The sequence below is a fragment of the Rutidosis leptorrhynchoides genome, chromosome 3 (assembly GCF_046630445.1).
Source record: "Rutidosis leptorrhynchoides isolate AG116_Rl617_1_P2 chromosome 3, CSIRO_AGI_Rlap_v1, whole genome shotgun sequence".
Classification (NCBI taxonomy): Eukaryota; Viridiplantae; Streptophyta; class Magnoliopsida; order Asterales; family Asteraceae; genus Rutidosis; species Rutidosis leptorrhynchoides.
This window is the reverse complement of record NC_092335.1, coordinates 687,189,925-687,210,207: the sequence shown is the minus strand read 5'-3', so window position 1 is coordinate 687,210,207 and position 20,283 is coordinate 687,189,925. Positions and strand designations below refer to the sequence as shown.

At 35.3% G+C, this 20,283-nt stretch overlaps 2 long non-coding RNA genes across 2 annotated transcripts; both read right to left on the bottom strand.

The window, feature by feature from the left end:
• Window positions 1-256: 256 nt before the first annotated feature.
• On the bottom strand, window positions 257-934 carry LOC139899478 (uncharacterized). Its single transcript, XR_011777524.1, has 3 exons — window positions 858-934; window positions 699-773; window positions 257-503 (listed from the first exon to the last, which is right to left on the bottom strand). It is a non-coding gene; the product is annotated as an uncharacterized lncRNA (long non-coding RNA).
• A 905-nt stretch (window positions 935-1,839) lies between these two features.
• Window positions 1,840-17,341, bottom strand: LOC139899477 (uncharacterized). Its single transcript, XR_011777523.1, has 3 exons — window positions 17,212-17,341; window positions 16,943-17,062; window positions 1,840-2,110 (listed from the first exon to the last, which is right to left on the bottom strand). It is a non-coding gene; the product is annotated as an uncharacterized lncRNA (long non-coding RNA).
• Window positions 17,342-20,283: the final 2,942 nt, after the last annotated feature.

The following is a 20,283-nucleotide window of genomic DNA, read 5'->3' as shown; positions in this document are numbered from 1 at the left end:
TAGCAATTTTTTTGGACAAAATTTGAAGATTTTTGGGCAAAAGTTGGAGATTTTGGGGCAAAATTTGAAGATTTTGGGGCAAAAGTTGGAGATTTTGGGGCAAAATTTAAAGATTTTGAGGCAAAAGTTGGAGGTTTGGGGGCAAAAAAAAAAAAATCCACCGGGGACAAAGTCGAAAAACCCAAAATTTTTACACTGAAAAAAAAATCCACCGGGGACGCCCCCCCTTCCCATACCATCTTCGCCCCTGGAGACAAGAGTAAGCAAGCAATCTTTATGTGATTGTTGCTACTCAACCATTGAACATTTTAAAACGATTAAATCAGATTTAATAAACATAAATATAAATATAAATACTAAATATTATTAGAAAGTCATCAGTCATCACCACAAGAAGCAGCAGATCATATATCAATTCTACTCGCATAGATCTTATGTCTTGCCAATTTCTTCGAGGAGACCCGCCACAAGCATTCACCCAATATATTGGTAGATCGAAAATCCTGACAAGTAGAAATTAAAAGATATATATAAGCGGACCCAACCAGGACCCGTTTGAAATTTTGGCCCGTTTCGACCCAAAACCGTTTTCAACTGTTACCCAAACCAAACCAACCAAACCACCCGTTTGCCAGGTATACTTATATAAGAGATCACTAGGTTAATACGTAAGTATATTTATGTTAAAAGAAGCTAACCTGGCGAGCAAACATAGTAGTCGTAACCATGTCTTTTCTTTATCAAACCTCTATACGGACCATCATCAACTATGTCTGTAAATAGATTGAGGATAGTATTTAAACACCCCGGCTATGCATGTACATGTTTCCGAAACAGAAAAGTGTTGTGTTAATTACCTCTTGGAGCACTCCTTTTGCTCCAACCTTTTGGTATTTGCGACTCAATCTCACGATAAAGCAGATAGCATTTACCTATTGTGTAAACGGCCACAATGTAACACTTTACTAAGTAAGAATTGGGGGGTGTGTGTGTGTGTAGACAGACAAACCATTCCAAGATAGGCTAGTAGTTGGGGTCCTAATATCGTCTTTATCGGAACAATTATGTCAATAAATATATGCAATTATGTCAAACCTTGCTAGAAGCATGTCCAGGGGTGGCCATGGAAAGGGTCAAAGGATAACTGGGGGAGAACTTATGTAAATTATTAATCTTATGAACTATACTAAAGACTATAAGAAGATATGTTGTCGAGTGGGGATCCATTGAACCCAATTGCCCGGACAAATGTGGCTCCACTTCACATCTGGTTTGCTTTTAAATAAAATAAAATGTTGGTGCAATATTTGATTATGGATAAGAAGTATTAAAAGGAACCTCTTATAGCTGTGTACTTTTTCTTGAGGTGAATCAACTTGGGTGCTGCTACTTTCGCATTAACCTTACCTGCACAACGACAAACATAAGATAAAATGTTGAGATAAAAATAGGAGGTACAAAAACCAACCTCCTCTTATAAACCTATTTCTGAATGATTATCAATAACATGGTAGAGGTGATAGATTTTGTAATTCAGTTAATAAAATCACAGGTTAGCAAAATATGTATGTAGCAAGCAAGCAAGCATGATATGATATAGCTGAAATTGTAAAATTTCAAAAGGAGGAGTAAATAAAAACCTTTGATCATGGAATCATTTAACCTCTCCAGTTTGATCTCTATTTCTTTCTTCACAGCTGGATACACAAAGTGACAGATACAAGTTATTCTTGTCAAAAATAATTCATTCCATTCAGTTCAATTGACTTACTATATATTAGGATATAAAGTACTTAATTAATTAATAATGAAGTACAGTAGTGACCTACTAACCTATGAATGTTTTGTAATCGGATTTGAGGCTATTCAGGCGAGGCAACAGCGTTGCTATCTTACCAGTTGGGGTAGTGTCGACAAGTATTTTTTGGAGCAAGGTTGTGGTACCATTATTATAATCACATGCAACTGCGATATGGTACACCCCCAAAATCCCTTCTTCAATTGCTTCCATCTCCATGTAGAAGAAATAGTGATCGTCCCTATTTATGAATGTGCACTTCATAACCTCAGGATGAGACATGCTGTTGTTTTCCCGGTTCTTCTTAACGTACTGCAACAAAGATTGATTATATATATATATATATATATATATATATATATATATATATATATATATATATATATTGGGGCAGGATCAATGGGGAAGTAACCAATTGGGGGGAAGCGGGGGAGGCAAAAAAAAAAAATTCGTTTTTTTTTGAATTTTTTTTTTCCCGGCATCAAGATCACACAAAAATATGAACATTTATAAGAGACACTTTGTGATGAATGTTATTATTTAGGCGGGAAAACGATCGACAAAAATAACATTCAAGATAATATTGTTCGTGAAGAATATGAACGTTTTTTTTCTTCATGTTTTGTGAAGTAAAATTTAGCCCAGTTTAGGGTTTGGTGTTTTGGGTTTATTCCATAAACCCAAAACACCAAACCCTAAACTCTAAACCGTTCGTGTTAAAAACTCAATCTAAATCCTAAATCTAAACCCTAAACCCTAAATTTCTAAACCCTAATATCTAAACCATAATATCTAAACCCTAATATCTAAACCCCAATAGCTAAAACCTCAAAATACGCTCGAAAAACACGATAATTGTTATATATTACTTCTTCGAGCGTTTTTCCGCCAAAATAAAAACATTTATCACAAAGTGTCTCTACTAAATGTTCATATTTTCATCTCATCTATAATGTTCGTGAACAAAGTTTTTTCAAAAAACGAAAAAAAAAAAAAAAGTTTTTGCTTCCCCCCCGAATGGTTACTTCCTTCTTAATCCTACCACTATATATATATTAGGGTTTAGGGTTTAGGATTTAAATTGAGTTTTTAACACGAACGGTTTAGAGTTTAGGGTTTAGGGTTTGGTGTTTTGGGTTTATTCCATAAACCCAAAACACCAAACCCTAAACACTAAACCCTAAACTCTAAATCGAGCTAAATTTTACTTCACAAAAACATGAAAAAAAAACGTTCATATTCTTCACGAACAATATTATCTTGAATCTTATTTTTATCGATCGTTTTCCCGCTTAATTAATAACATTCATCACAAAGTGTCTCTTCTAAATGTTCATATTTTTGTGTGATCTTGATGCCGGAAAAAAAAATTCTAAAAAAAACGAAAAAAAAAAAATTTTTTGCTTCCCCCCGCTTGGTTACTTCCCCATTGATCCTGCCCCTATATATATATATATATATATATATATATATATATATATATTGGAAGAACTTACATGGAGCGAACGCGGAGACGTTTAGAACGACTGTTGCTGATAGATTGAGTGTAGAAGGGGATAACGTACTCCCTACTGATGTAGACCGGATATGGAACCGCTTGGCGTCCACTATCAGAGATGTGGCAAAAGAGGCCTTAGGGGTAGCAATAGGGACATCTAGAGCCCATAAGAGTAGTAGAGAATCGTGGTGGCTTAGCGGCGATGTCCAAACGAAAGTCTTTTTAAAGCAGACGAGGTTTAGGGAGCTCATTACTTTTGGAGAAGGGACACCTGCAGAGATAACTATGCTAGAAGAAAGATATAGAGAAGTTAAAAGAGAGGCAAAAAAGGTCGTAGCAATTGCAAAAGACAAAGCATATGAAGATTTATATCGGAAACTAGACTCTAAAGAGGGAGCTAATGACATATATAGGATAGCTAAAGCTAGGGAGCGAAGAAGCAGGGACTTAGTTAACGTCAAATATATCAAGGATGATGAGGGTCAAACTATAGTGAGAGAAGACCTTATTAGGAAAAGATGGGAAGAGTATTTTGCATCCCTTTTCGGTAGGGAAAGACCCGAGCAGAACGGGGAACTCCACGAGGTTCGTGAGTATCAAAACAACTGTTTCTGCACGAGGATTAACTAAGAGGAAGTTAGATCGGCCCTACGAAAGATGGGGAGAAACAAAGCAGTAGGACCAGACCAAATTCTGATTGAGGCGTGGAAGTGCCTAGGAGGCGATGGGGTTAGATGGTTGACAAACCTTTTCAACACGACGTTTAGAAGCGCAAAGATGCCTTTAGAATGGAGACTCAGTGAGGTTATTCCCATTTACAAGAATAAGGGAGATGCGCAAATATGTAGTAATTACAGAGGCATAAAGTTACTTAGTCATACTTTAACACCCCGTCAAAAATCCCTTTAACGGAATGTTAACTCTGGTCCCAGTGCTTGGATTGACTTCTACGTAACAGCAATATTCTACAGCGGAAGCAATTAATACCTGAGAATAAAACACGCAAAACGGATCAACAACAATGTTGAGTGAATCTACAGGTTTTAGGTAAACAATACAGTATGTTTAAGAAATACATTTCGAAAACGGTTATTAGTGGAAGACCACCAAGGTTCAATATTAAAAGTTAGACAACTCCGTGTCCCATTTCAAAAGTTTGTTGACACTACCATGTCAAGTTTTATCTCATTTGTTCGTAAACCACAGTTTTAAATAATGTTGTATAGTTTCTGAAAAATAGTTATCAGAAATATAGTTTAGTTTCCTTGACCACGAGATTTTACAAGTACAACTCCAAGTTGCGAAACGTTTGCATAATCTATGAGCACCTGAATACTAACAATGACCCAAGTATAGAATCCACTATACCTGCCTTTACCTCATAAAAATGTTATACACTTGTACGAATATATTATGTTCAAAATAAATGCACCACAGTTTTTATAGCGGGTGAGGTTGTCAACCTAACGGATCCGTCCATCTAAATTGTGCTTACACCGATGGTATTAAAAGTATTCAAGCTAGAGGCTTTGTGAACAAACTCAATATGCATATATAGTACTCGTGTCAATACAAAAGCATTTGTAAAAATGTAAGTAACAACAGCGTGTATTCTCATCCCTGAAAATATGTAAAAAGTGGGACTGTAGACTCACCTTTGAATAAAGCTCGGATTGAAAAGTGGACAATTTACTTGTACGGTTTATAGCCGAGTAATGCAACCTAAGTATATGTATTTAGGTTGGTCAATAAATATGTCTTAAAAAAGTGTGGTTTCATAGTATAAGTTGTCTTATTGCTCGAATCGACGCGTTTCAAAGTAGAAGTCAACATACAGTCAACTAATTCATGCAAGTCAAACAAAGTCAACTAAAGTCAAACCGAAAGTCAAAATTGGTCAAAGTAGTCAACTAAAGTCAACATCAGTAGGTTCATGTCAAATGTTGGTCAACATATCAAACCTAAGTCAAACAACACGTTTTAGATCATAATTGGTCAATTTCACAATTTCAGTTTATCGTTGTGCACAAAGTTCATGTACATGTAGCAAACTTAGCATATTATCTCATAGTACAAAATTCAAGTAAACATGGAAAACTCCAGATCATAAGTATACTCAAAATCGATTCCAAAAAGTCCGGCCAGGGTCTCATACGATAATTAAAAGTCAGGAATCAGAAGGGGTACATTTGGGGTTCACCAAGTCAGTTTCTGACCGCGCACTAATTTATTTTTAGCTATAACCGGAGTTAGGAACATGCAATCGATACAAGACCAGTGGCCATAGTTCAAAAACAAGTTAAACTAACACATATCAAAAATCGAGCAATTTTGGTTTAGCCAATTTGTACAGTTTATTCATGCAAATTGAACATTCAGTTTTTCAGCTCAAATCAGAATTTACATAAAGTATGGCCCTATTGTGCCCAATGCATAAGGTTTCAGAGATTGACATAAACTAAAAATAAGTCACATATCATGTTAAAATTCATATTCCAGAAGCTTACATGCTCATTGAATAAACACAATCTACAGAGTATAAAACAGAGAGCAAATTACAGATTCGATTCTAGTTTCGCTAGTCACATTCGCACGCGATTAGCCGAAGATCTAGATACAATTAGCCTATGATATCTACATTAAAGATGAAGTACTTTTTGTGTAGATTTCAAATATGCAAAGGTTTAATCACAGAAGCTAACACATTTTATCATACAAGGTCGTTTTCATGCAAGTGCTGTATAAAACTACTTTTACACTAATTCAAGCATATCTCGGGTTTTACATAAGCAAACGACATGATATCCTAGTGTAAATTGAGTGTTTTTAAATTACCTATCCAATGGTATAAATTTCACAATCCAATTTGTGGTCTATCAAACCCAGATTTCTGATCAATCACAAAAACACAACGTTAATTTCAATTGGCCATAACTTGATCATCCGGAAATGAAATCAAGCGAATTCAAAGCCTAAAATCAATAGTTTTTCGCAAGGAATCTAATTATAATATAATATCATACAATTAAAAAATTAAAATTACTGTACACATCAAATACAAATTCGGTTTTCGCATAAAACAATCAAGACGAGCAATTTATCGCATCTAGTATTCATCAAACATCAAGACTTGAGCAATAGACAACCTAATCCATGAAACCTTAATAACAATCTGATTTTAGAGATTAGGATTTAGCTAATTATACCTTTGATCACAAAATTACTTATACTAGCGCGTAGAGAACGACGATCGGAGCAAGATTGATCACACGAGTAAGAGCAAACAAGCAAGTTTGATGGTTGATTTATGTGTGTGTGTTTGATGTGAAGAAGAAGAGAGGGAGGAGGAATAAGCTGCACTCTTGTGGATGTATGATAGAATGAGGGTGTAATAATTGTTTGGACAATTATCTAGTTAGTCATTTAGTGTTTAAAAACTAAAAGTCAACAAACATGGGCTTAAAACTAATAGTCAACATGCATGAGCCTAAAACTAATAGTCAACATGCATTGGCTACTCATGGGATCAAGGATGATGAGGTATGAGGTCATGGCCATGTGACCTCGGGCTCGGGTCTCGGGCTCGTTTTGTGTAAAAGCTGGTTCGCGCGTGGTTCGTTTCGAGTGCCATTAACCGTACCGAATCTCCGGAACGTTAACTAGTCGTTGAAACAAAATCACCGTGTTTAATTCATTAAGTAAATAATAAATTAAATTTCTTTCATAAGTTCAATAATTATTAAGAATAATTATTCTATCGTTTTTCTGAGTTCCGTTAACTGAAAAGTTTTCTAGGCGATTAACTTTAATCGTATCGTTTCTAGTTTAATTCGTCAACCGAATTAAGTTCACTAATTAATATAACATATTAATTCAAGTAATCCACTAAGGATTAAGTACGCATTTCATTACTTTAAATACGAAAAAGTTTCAAGTAGCCACTGTTAACTATTCTGGAAAAAAAAATTGGCGTATGAAAATTGTATGATTTAACTAACGATCGTCAAGTATTTAACGGAAGTTTTAACGAAAAAATTCGGGTTGTTACATTACCCACCTGTTATTGAAAATTTTGTCCCGAAATTTGGATGATGGCAGTTATTGATGAAAATAAAATATTTTCGTATCATTAGAAATCCACGTTTCAACGTGAGCTTGAATTCTATAACTAAGTTTGCAAATAAAGTTTATACTTGGCTTGAATAGTTTGTCTTTCCAGACGTAAGCCTTCATACATTCTTTTAATAATAGAATTTGGTCTTATACGAGTGTTTCGTCAAATAATATGATAAGATTAAATAATCTTTCGAGATCTCTATACGGATGGACTTCTAAGGTCCGTTCGGTTTCGTAATGAATATGAGTTAAGTGTATAGAATTTCTTATCATCAAGAATATGAATGAAATGATTCGGTTACGTGTAAAAATACGACTGAATATGTCACTAACGGATGTATTGAAGTAATAGTTGTCCGCCTTGACTTTTCGATGTAATCACCATTGAATCTCCTAAATTTAAGGGATTTGAATATAATCGTTTGAAATCTGTGAGATTTGGATCTGGTAATTAAGGAAATTAGAATCCTTTTCTTTTTGATTTAATACGATTATCTTAATCGGCTGACGCGTTGCTATGGTAAAAAGTTTTGATATAAATTAATCATCTCTGCGTCCTTATTTTCTCAACCTCAATCTTCTTACTTTCAAAATTCTATTTTCGAAAATTTTGTGAAGATGCTTCATCCGCTCTTGATTTTCGTTACTATTTTAACTGTGTATACAGTCATTCTTCTTTTTAGTCTACCACCAGAAGAATCTCTGTTCTTCTATAATGCTCTAGGGGTGACAGTATTTTTAATTCTACCACTCCTCTGTTTTTCAATACTTATTGATATAAATGGTTTATGATCTTCCATGTTTGTTGTCTTTTATATTCTGACCTATTTTTCGAAGACTCATGATTTTTATCCAAGAAGATATTCAACTTGTTCTTCTATACATGGTCAAATAATACGGATCAATGGCTGGTGATAATGCAGAAACATTCGCTGTTCATCGTCATAGTATATGTTTTCACCTTGTTTTCTCTTCTCGACTTTAAATCAAGCAAGTAATGGTCCAGAATTCGTAGGTATGGAGTTTCGAATGATCATAATATACAAAGTAGAAAGGAAAGGTAATAGCACAATTTGATTTGTCAAATTACCAGAATATCCGAAAAAGACCGAATCATCAAGAAATATATTTCCTTGATATGTTTAGAAGTTAAATAGAATGAAAGAGTTATGTAACATGGTTCATGATGATTGTAAGGTCTGTGAATCATCATCTTCCATTAGAAATTCAGCATGACTTCGGAGCAAGATATTCTCTAAAGATGTCATCAGATCCAGAATTACCTGGATTATTTGAATATAGGGTTTGGTCCTTGTATTTGTCCTTGGTCTCTTCATGGTTAGCTCAATCCGTTTTTCAGTTTCAAATCTGAGCCTTTTTCAATACGTTATTCTTTATCATCAAACTTTTGGCCATTAAGACCATCTATATCTTTTGCTGCTTCGTCAGCATTCTCAAGGTTAACGAATCTGAATCGTTGGTTATCAATCCGAGATGGTTTCAAGAGATTTTATTTTTAGATGATTAAACGCTGATTGTAATCGTTAACAGATCTAATGGTTGACGAATAGGCGTTGTTGATTTCAAAAGTAATGAATGATAATTTCGATGGTTTGATGTGATAATTCATCATAGAATACAAATGAATATAATTCATGAATGTAGTGATATTTAGGAAGATAACACTTGCTAAAGCTTTACTTAGATTCCGATACGTCAAAATCAAAATATGTAGTAGTTGTTCTTTAGTGAACGGATACACATATCTTGTGAGTGTAATTAGTATAGTTACTGATTACTGAATCAGAATTTGAAGAATGTATAATGTAACATATTAATGTGAGATATAAATATTTCTCGGGTTTTACCTACCCGTTAAATATTTTTACAATTTACAGTTTGTACAGAAGAGTTTTTAATTACAATCTTTATGAAGATCTATATTCGTATATATTCTTCAGATGTAATCATGGATTTAATGAGTTAATATAATATTAAACTCATTTGATTTACGGTTGAAGATAATCTCCAAAACCTTAGAGATTTCATAATTGTCGCAAAATATTTCGCTAATGAAGTTATGAATCCATACTTCATCGTTCATTGTTTATTGATATACCTCGGTATATGATATTGATGCTCGTGAAGTTCTTGTGAAATTTACAAGGCACGAATAATGTTTTCTAGAAAGTTTCGAGTACATCGAAAATAGAAGTGAAAAATCAAACATGTATTTGAATAATACACTTAGTTTATTATGAAATGGAGTTTATTGTGCTGAAGCAGTGATTAATGATTGTTAAGTCATTAACGAAGGATGTACATCATAGCATATTAGTGATATGATTTAACCAAGTAGTACATACTAGTTAAGATTCACACGTAATAGTTTAGTACGAAAAGATTTATTATTGTTCCAAACCATATATATATAAAGTATACATATATAATTTTTTTTTCCAGGAAGAATGAGTCAATACATCTTAACTCACAATTACTAATATTCCTTGGTATCTATGGGGTGTATGATGTTGATATCCGAAGTACCGAGTGTGATGTTGAGGTGTGGGATGCGGATGTTGTTGTTGGTGAAGCTGATGTTGTTGGTGGTGATGTTGATGGTACTGGTGGTGCCGGCTATGCTGCTGATGCTCTTAGATTTCGCACCATATTCTCCAGAGCCACTACTCGAGCGCGAAGCTCGTTGACTTCTTCTACTATTTCGGGATGATTGGCGGTTCGGACAAGTGGATGAATAAGATCTAGAATTCTGGATATTAGATATTCGTGGCTGGATATCCTGGAAATGAGGGTGAAAATGGTGTTCCGGATCGGTTCGCCGGTAAGTGCTTCAGGTTCTTCACCAAGAGGTGAATTCGGTTGGTGGAAGGGATCGCCTTCTTCTCGCCTCCATTGATTAAGTCGACTACGAACCCACCCCCAATTCATCCAGAAAAGATGATGGCTAATAGGTTTGTTCGTTCCGGTTACACTGTCCATGGAGCTCGAGGAATCAGATGAGAAATCCATATTATGTGTTTGGAATAGGGTTTGATATGAATTGAGTGTTGGATGCTATGTTTGTCTCCTTGAATACGTGTATATAGCAAAAAGATTTCCGTAATTTACGGAGGAAATTTAGGAAATATATCAGACAAAATCTAATATAATAAGTATGATAGCGACATGATTAGCCTATATGTAATTGGTACAATAATTGCAGTAAGATGTCGGTGGATCAAAAATGATAAGCAGTGAGAAGTAGTGATCAGTCGCGACTAGTGGTGAGAGGCGGCGTTGAGTAGTAGTAACCAACGATAAATAGCAAGGAGTAGTGGTATAAGATGATGAGTATGTCCAGGTAGTGTCTTCGTAGTGCCAAGTAGAAATCAGGGGTGACGGACAGTGTCGGGTAGTGACGAATTGTGACGTGATTACACGCTCCTTATAGGTTATAATAACAATTAAATCGTACGGTGTAAATTTCTACTCATATTTGAAATTAAACGGTTTATGTTCTAAACGGTATTTATCCAAGTAACCTACTTGACTCGCTCCCAATTCCTTATTTTGTGATGTCGGAACTTCTATATGAGTTACCGTAATGTAATCCCGGTCACTACATTACGCTATCTCACATTTCCATTCGACATAACTCCATAAGTTCAATATGGCGTAATCAACTTAATTTAGTTAAATCTCGCGTATCGTGTACGTATGTGATTCGTAGTATAACGTTTAGTTCAAGTCCATATCATATGGGTATAGGGTGTATATGTACGTGATGTAATGTGTAGCCCTACATGTCGTATTGTGAAGCAAATAGTGCATGTATGGTGTATAAAAGTCATCCAAGACACACGGCTATAGACTAGACTTCACTAATGCACCCTACGATTAGACACACTAACGTATCCTAGTTCCCTATAGCCAAAGCTCTGATACATATTTAATACCATTAAAGATGGGGTAAATACCCACCCAGTGCCTTTCCTGCGGACAGGGTGACCACTGAGCGTACCTCAGACACAGATTTTACAGCCCGCATCTCTGCCAAGCCGGCCAACCCTCCTCCAAAGGGATCGCAAGGGGTAAGAGCCAATGCTTCGTCACAGGTAACACTGTGAGAACCCCCTCTACGATTAACCCGCCAAAAAGCATAGTCCGTTCAGGTGCCCGGCATGACAACCGGATCGCGTAACGATAACTACCTTTACAGCTAAGGTTAAACCAGCTCTGATACCATCTTTAACACCCCGTCAAAAATTCCTTTAACAGAATGTTAACTCTGGTCCCAGTGCTTGGATTGACTTCTACGTAACAGCAATATTCTACAGCGGAAGCAATTAATACCTGAGAATAAAACACGCAAAACGGATCAACAACAATGTTGAGTGAATCTACAGGTTTTAGGTAAACAATACAGTATGTTTAAGAAATACATTTCGAAAACGGTTATTTGTGAAAGACCACCAAGGTTCAATATTAAAAGTTAGACAACTCCGTGTCCCATTTCAAAAGTTTGTTGACACTACCATGTCAAGTTTTATCTCATTTGTTCGTAAACCACAGTTTTAAATAATGTTGTATAGTTTCTGAAAAATAGTTATCAGAAATATAGTTTAGTTTCCTTGACCACGAGATTTTACAAGTACAACTCCAAGTTGCGAAACGTTTGCATAATCTATGAGCACCTGAATACTAGCAATGACCCAAGTATATAATCCACTATACCTGCCTTTACCTCATAAAAATGTTATACACTTGTACGAATGTATTATGTTCAAAATAAATGCACCACAGTTTTTATAGCGGGTGAGGTTGTCAACCTAACGGATCCGTCCATCTAAATTGTGCTTACACCGATGGTATTAAAAGTATTCAAGCTAGAGGCTTTGTGAACAAACTCAATATGCATATATAGTACTCGTGTCAATACAAAAGCATTTGTAAAAATGTAAGTAACAACAGCGTGTATTCTCAACCCTGAAAACATGTAAAAAGTGGGACTGTAGACTCACCTTTGAATAAAGCTCGGATTGAAAAGTGGACAATTTACTTGTACGGTTTATAGCCGAGTAATGCAACCTAAGTATATGTATTTAGGTTGGTAAATAAATATGTCTTAAAAAAGTGTGGTTTCATAGTATAAGTTGTCTTATTGCTCGAATCGACGTGTTTCAAAGTAGAAGTCAACATACAGTCAACTAATTCATGCAAGTCAAACAAAGTCAACTGAAGTCAAACCGAAAGTCAAAATTGGTCAAAGTATTCAACTAAAGTCAACATCAGTAGGTTCATGTCAAATGTTGGTCAACATATCAAACCTAAGTCAAACAACACGTTTTAGATCATAATTGGTCAATTTCACAATTTCAGTTTATCGTTGTGCACAAAGTTCATGTACATGTAGCAAACTTAGCATATTATCTCATAGTAAAAAATTCAAGTAAACATGGAAAACTCCAGATCATAAGTATACTCAAAATCGATTCCAAAAAGTCCGGCCAGGGTCTCATACGATAATTAAAAGTCAGGAATCAGAAGGGGTACATTTGGGGTTCACCAAGTCAGTTTCTGACCGCGCACTAATTTGGTTTTAGCTATAACCGGAGTTAGGAACATGCAATCGATACAAGACCAGTGGCCATAGTTCAAAAACAAGTTAAACTAACACATATCAAAAATCGAGCAATTTTGGTTTAGACAATTTGTACAGTTTATTCATGCAAATTGAACATTCAGTTTTTCAGCTCAAATCAGAATTTACATAAAGTATGGCCCTATTGTGCCCAATGCATAAGGTTCCAGAGATTGAAATAAACTAACAATAAGTCACATATCATGTTAAAATTCATATTCCAGAAGCTTACATGCTCATTCAATAAACACAATCTACAAAGTATAAAACAGAGAGCAAATTACAGATTCGATTCTAGTTTCGCTAGTCACATTCGCACGCGATTAGCCGAAGATCTAGATGCAATTAGCCTATGATATCTACATTAAAGATGAAGTACTTTTTGTTTAGATTTCAAATATGCAAAGGTTTAATCACAGACGCTAACACATTTTATCATACAAGGTCGTTTTCATGCAAGTGCTGTATAAAACTACTTTTACACTAATTCAAGCATATCTCGGGTTTTACATAAGCAAACGACATGATATCCTAGTGTAAACTGAGTGTTTTTAAATTACCTATCCAATGGTATAAATTTCACAATCCAATTTGTGGTCTATCAAACCCAGATTTCTGATCAATCACAAAAACACAACGTTAATTTCAATTGGCCATAACTTGATCATCCGAAAATGAAATCAAGCGAATTCAAAGCCTAAAATCAATAGTTTTTCGCAAGGAATCTAATTATAATATAATATCATACAATTGAAAAATTAAAATTACTGTACACATCAAATACAAATTCGGTTTTCGCATAAAACAATCAAGACGAGCAATTTATCGCATCTAGTATTCATCAAACATCAAGACTTGAGCAATAGACAACCTAATCCATGAAACCTTAATAACAATCTGATTTTAGAGATTAGGATTTAGCTAATTATACCTTTGATCACAAAATTACTTATACTAGCGCGTAGAGAGCGACGATCGGAGCAAGATTGATCACACGAGTAAGAGCAAACAAGCAAGTTTGATGGTTGATTTATGTGTGTGTGTTTGATGTGAAGAAGAAGAGAGGGAGGAGGAATAAGCTGCACTCTTGTGGATGTATGATAGAATGAGGGTGTAATAATTGTTTGGACAATTATCTAGTTAGTCATTTAGTGTTTAAAAACTAAAAGTCAACAAACATGGGCTTAAAACTAATAGTCAACATGCATGAGCCTAAAACTAATAGTCAACATGCATTGACTACTCATGGGACCAAGGATGATGAGGTATGAGATCATGGCCATGTGACCTCGGGCTCGGGTCTCGGGCTCGTTTTGTGTAAAAGCTGGTTCGCGCGTGGTTCGTTTCGAGTGCCATTAACCGTACCGAATCTCCGGAACGTTAACTAGTCGTTGAAACAAAATCACCGTGTTTAATTCATTAAGTAAATAATAAATTAAATTTCTTTCATAAGTTCAATAATTATTAAGAATAATTATTCTATCGTTTTTCTGAGTTCCGTTAACTGAAAAGTTTTCTAGGCGATTAACTTTAATCGTATCGTTTCTAGTTTAATTCGTCAATCGAATTAAGTTTACTAATTAATATAACATATTAATTCAAGTAATCCACTAAGGATTAAGTACGCATTTCATTACTTTAAATACGAAAAAGTTTCAAGTAGCCACTGTTAACTATTCTGGAAAAAAAAAATTGGCGTATGAAAATTGTATGATTTAACTAACGATCGTCAAGTATTTAACGGAAGTTTTAACAAAAAACTCGGGTTGTTACACATACTATGAAGCTTTGGGAGAGAGTGATTAAGAAGAGGCTCCGACGCGAGACTAAGGTTTCAGAGAACCAATTCGGTTTCATGCCAGGACGCTCGTCGATGGAGGCAATTCACATCGTTAGAAGCCTTATGGAGAAGTATAGAGAAAAACAAAAGAACCTACACATGGCGTTCTTAGACTTGGAAAAGGCTTATGACTGTGTGATTTGGAAGACTCTTAATACTAGGGGTGTCCCAAGTAGATATATAAGAACTATTAGAGATATGTACGAGGGAGCGAAGACTCGTGAACGTACGACAGTAGGAAACACCGAGTTTTTCCCTGTAGAGGTAGGTTTACATCAAGGATCGGCCCTTAGCCCATATCTTTTCGCTTTGATCCTAGACGAACTGACTAAAAGGATGCAAGATAACATCCCATGGTGCCTAATATTCGCCGACGATATAGTATTAGTTTCGGATTCCCAGGATGAGCTTAACAGAAGGCTAGAGCAATGGAGGATCGCCCTAGAATCAAATGGCCTACGGATTAGCAGACTTAAATCGGAGTACCTTAGATGTGATATCAAGATGAGCGAAGAAGAACAAGAGGATATAGTGGATGTCCGAATCGGGGATCAGATTTTACCTCCACAAGAGTCCTTTAGATATTTAGGCTCAATGCTTCAGAAATCAGGAAGGATAGATGAGGATGTGACACATCGTATACGAATAGAATGGTTGAAGTGGAGGGAAGCAAAAGGGGTGTTGTGCGACAAGAAGGTACCCCTTAAACTGAAAGGGAAATTCTTCAAGGTGGCAATCAGACCTGCCATGTTGTACGGATCAGAGTGTTGGCCTATGACGAAAGCCCGGGAGAAGAGGATGGAGGTGGCAGAAATGAGGATGCTTAGGTGGACGTGTGGTAAGACCATGCTAGATATGATACCAAATGGAGTTTTTAGGGAGAACTTGGAAGTTGGGAACATAACAAACAAGCTGAGGGAAGGACGTCTTAGATGGTTTGGGCATGTTATGAGGTGCCCACTTTTAGCCCCGGTTAGGAGAGTCGAGACCCTCGTTGTTGGAGGCGTAAGGAGAAGGGGTAGACCCAAACGTAGGTTGGAGGATAGATTGAAGCTTGACATGAAAGAGCTTCTACTGACGGAGGACATGACTTCTGATAGGAGCCTGTGGAGGAGTAGAATTAGAATAATTGAGTAATTTACTTATTAATTTTTTTTTTTCAAGGTGTAGTAATATTTCTTTTAGTTGGATTTAGGCTGTATAGTTATACATTGCATTATTGTTTTCATATTTTCCCGTTGTATTTACAGGTTATTCGATGGTCAGTATATGTATCTACGTATAGGTTTTTGCACCTGTGTTTATATGTATACGTGTATAGGCCTCGGTATCTATGTGTATGTTTTTAGGTTATATATAGGTACTCATGTATATTTTTGTAGCTGTATATGTTTCTATGTATCTAGGTGCATGTATATACGTATGTATGTATATGTACCTAGGTATATAGATCCATATATACATTTATATATATGTGTGTGTATGTATGTGTGGTTGTGTTTTTTTTTTTGCTTGTTGGTATGTCTACTTGATATTACATATCTCTGCGCTTTTTATTATTCATGCTTTATGTCATACCGTTGTGCATCACTGCTATATGTGTCTTCTTTTATGGATACTTTGTATGGTTGCATCTGCCTAGGCGCACATAACTCTCACAGGTACGTATTCCAGCACTTTTTCGTTTTGATGAGCATTTTGTGGCCGGAGGTCCTTTGGGAAGCAATCTCTTGGCTCTCGAGTAGAAGGAGGGACGATCTTATCTAGTCGCGGGTTCTATACCCGCGGGTGGAGTAGTGACTTCCTTCTAATCTAGGGTACAAGGAATGATTGTCTACACTCCACCTCCCCCATACCCTACATTCGTGGGATTGGGTATTGTTGTTGTTGTTGTTGTTGTGTATATATATATATATATATATATATATATATATATATATATATATATATATATATATATATATATTGTAGAAAAAACAGTAGAGAGATTTAAAAAAAAAAAAACATAGGATCAGATTCTGATAAAAATGTTAGGAAGAAATAATATACCATTTGGATGACCTCATTGAAAGCTGCAATGGTGAAATCGCGTATAACAGCTACAAAAGGATGATCAACTTTAATTGGCCATCCCCTAAAATACATTGGTGTAAGTCTATCAGCAATAGGCTGTCATTAATGAACACAGCAGAAGTACAGGATGTCACTGTTATGTATGTATGTATGTGAAAATTTTAAAGAATGATGAATTAATATATATATATATATATATATATATATATATATATATATATATATATATATACTCTAGTACACACCATCTCCTTAGCGAGCTCCTTAAACTCGAGCCAACTTTTGTGGTCCTCTTCTTTCAAAGGAACTTTGTAGACATTTGGAGACTTGTTAATGTTTTTATCCAACACAGGTTCATCAACAAGATAACCTCCTGAAATATATATATGTATACTCTCAAAACCTTATGCAACTAATTAAGGACCTAAAAAAGCTTCTTAAATAACTCAAAAAACTACTAGTACAATACTAAATCTGTTACATAATACAAAATGTTGATGTGCAGCAAGTAAGATAGACAACCTTGATATTGTTGTTTAGAGTGGACACCCTGTTTATCTATGTCTACCCCCTTGATTTTCTTCTTATCTGAATATACTGAAACAAACAACCAAACAAATTAACAAAAAAAAAAATGTTGCTGCTGCATCAGGCCGTGATAAACACAAGGCCTAGCTTGCCAGAAGCCATAAATTATCGATCAGTGTACGTAAACTCCACTATCAGGTCAGGTGATACATACACTTGGAACATACTAAGATATTAAGGAAATTCATGAATCATACTGTACCTTTCATAGGTTTTTGTTTTGTTCCCATGTTGATAGTTGTGCGGCATTTTTTCAGATCTGCAAATCAGACGCCCATTCATTGTTAATTAATCCACAACCACAATAAGAAGCTAAGGTGCATGCATAACGAACCTTTCATATTTTTGTAGTAGCCTGTGATATTCAACGTCTAGCTTGGTTATATATTTTATATATATTTATATTTATTAGTAGCTGCATATATAGCCAAAAGATAAAATTAATATGTGCGCGCAGCAGGAATAACAGTCCATAAAATATATGTGAACTTTTAAAAATAACAATCCATAAAATGTAGTTAGTTTCAGTAAGTATTCTTTAGGTTCATCGATACTATTCACAACAACATTAGCAGCAGCAGCAGCGATTCAAAAAACAAAAATTAAAAAGCCAACCCTCTTAATTTAACCGTAGAGCAAACAATTAATCAACACAATTTATTAACCATGTAAGTAAGCAAATGAAAAAAATTATACGTATTACAATTGATAGAGTAGTTAAGCTTACCGATTACTGTAATTTTAATAATCCTCCCTGCTGCTAGAGCCCAAAGAAGAAGAAAATAAACCCTATCACTGGTAGTTTTTACCTTTTTCACGTTAAACGGGCTTGTGAGGTTTCGTTTTGTATTCACGTTTCCTTGTTTGATTTTGGTAATTATAGATGATGATATTGAATGAAATAATTAGCAAAGGAATGTGGTACAAGCTATCAAAAGTAAGATTTAATTTTAATTTTAAATCGAATAAAAAAAACCCGTAATGTCGTGCCAATTTTTGTAAGGAGCCTTAAGCCCATTTACCGAGCAAATAAGTGTTGGAAAAACTTGATGAAAAGCGTGTGTTTTCACTAAACTTTGAACACAAATAATTATATGTTCGAGTAACATATAATAGTAATTATTTAGTGAGTTTTATAGTCCTTGAAGAGGGCTTTAATATGAGTTAAAGAGTGTCCAAAACGAATTAAAGGTGAATAAGATATCGAATCTCAAAGTTGCTAGTTTGATGCAAAATCTAGAAGTTTTTGTATTTTGTCACACATCGGTTGTGGGTGTTAGGAAGAGAGGATCGCCTGAACGTTGGGAGATACAAATTTGAGAGAAAAACAATTCTATTACTCACAAGAATAGATTTACAGAGTATTACAAAACTCTTACAAAAAACTCTCAAACTCACACACTCTATCTAGGTTTTGATTACACTTCTCTGAGCGATTTTTGGGATGATTTACAATGGAGGTTTGCACCTCTATTTATAGGGAAAAATTTATGCCGGTGAATGGTGTGAACGAGGAAGGTTGGCGGAAGTTGGCGGCCGTCATCGTGTTCAAGTTTGCTTCTTCTTCATGAGTTGTTCAAAGATGTCTTACTTTGAACATCTAGAATGTGAGCTTCTAGATTGTAGGCTGGAAACTTTCAATTCTCCCCCTCCAGCCGAATCCACGAACATTTCAGTTATGTCTCTGCATAAGTCCAACTTCTCTCGAGTCACCACCTTTGTTAACATATCCGCAGGATTCTCCTTTGTATGGATCTTCACTAGTCTCAACAGTTGTCGATCAATTACCTCGTGTATCCAATGATAGCGAATATCAATATATTTTGTACGGGAATGGTACATGGAGTTATTGCTCAAATCTAGAGCACTCTGACTGTCACAATATACCTTGTACTCCCTTTGCTTGATTCCAAATTCTTGGAGATACCGCTTTAACCACAACATTTCTTTTCCAGCTTCTGCGGCAGCAATATACTCTGCTTCAGTTGTGGATAATGCAACACACTTCTGTAGTCTTGACTGCCATGAAACAGCTCCTCCTGCAAAAGTGTAAATGAATCCTGAAGTAGATTTCCTACTATCAGGATCTCCGGCCATATCCGCATCTGTATAGCCTTCCAATATTGGATCAGCTTGAAAGGACCCGTCCTAATCCATCCGGACGAAGTCCATATCGATTATAAACGATTTACAACAGTTGATTACATCGCGAGGTATTTGACCTCTATATGATACATTTTACAAACATTGCATTCAATATTAAAAGACAATCTTTCTTTACAACGAAAGTTGACGGCATGCATACCATTTCATAATATATCTAACTATAATTGACTTAATATTAATCTTGATGAACTCAATGACTCGAATGCAACGTCTTTTGAAATATGTCATGAATGACTCCAAGTAATATCCCTAAAATGAGCAAATGCACAGCGGAAGATTTCTTTCGTACCTGATAATGCTAAAAACGAACATATATTTCATAGCATTATTCCTCAAGAAAGACAAGCTTTTAGTTGAAATTGTTCTATTTACAAGTGATATTCGTTTAAATAATAAAAGGTGAAGACAAAAGACAGATTCGACGAATTGAAGACGCAAACGACCAAAAAGCTCAAAAGTACAAAAGACAATCAAAGAGGTTCCAATTATTGATAAGAAACGTCTCGAAATTACAAGAGTACAAGATTCAAAACGCAAAGTACAAGATATTAAATTGTACGCAA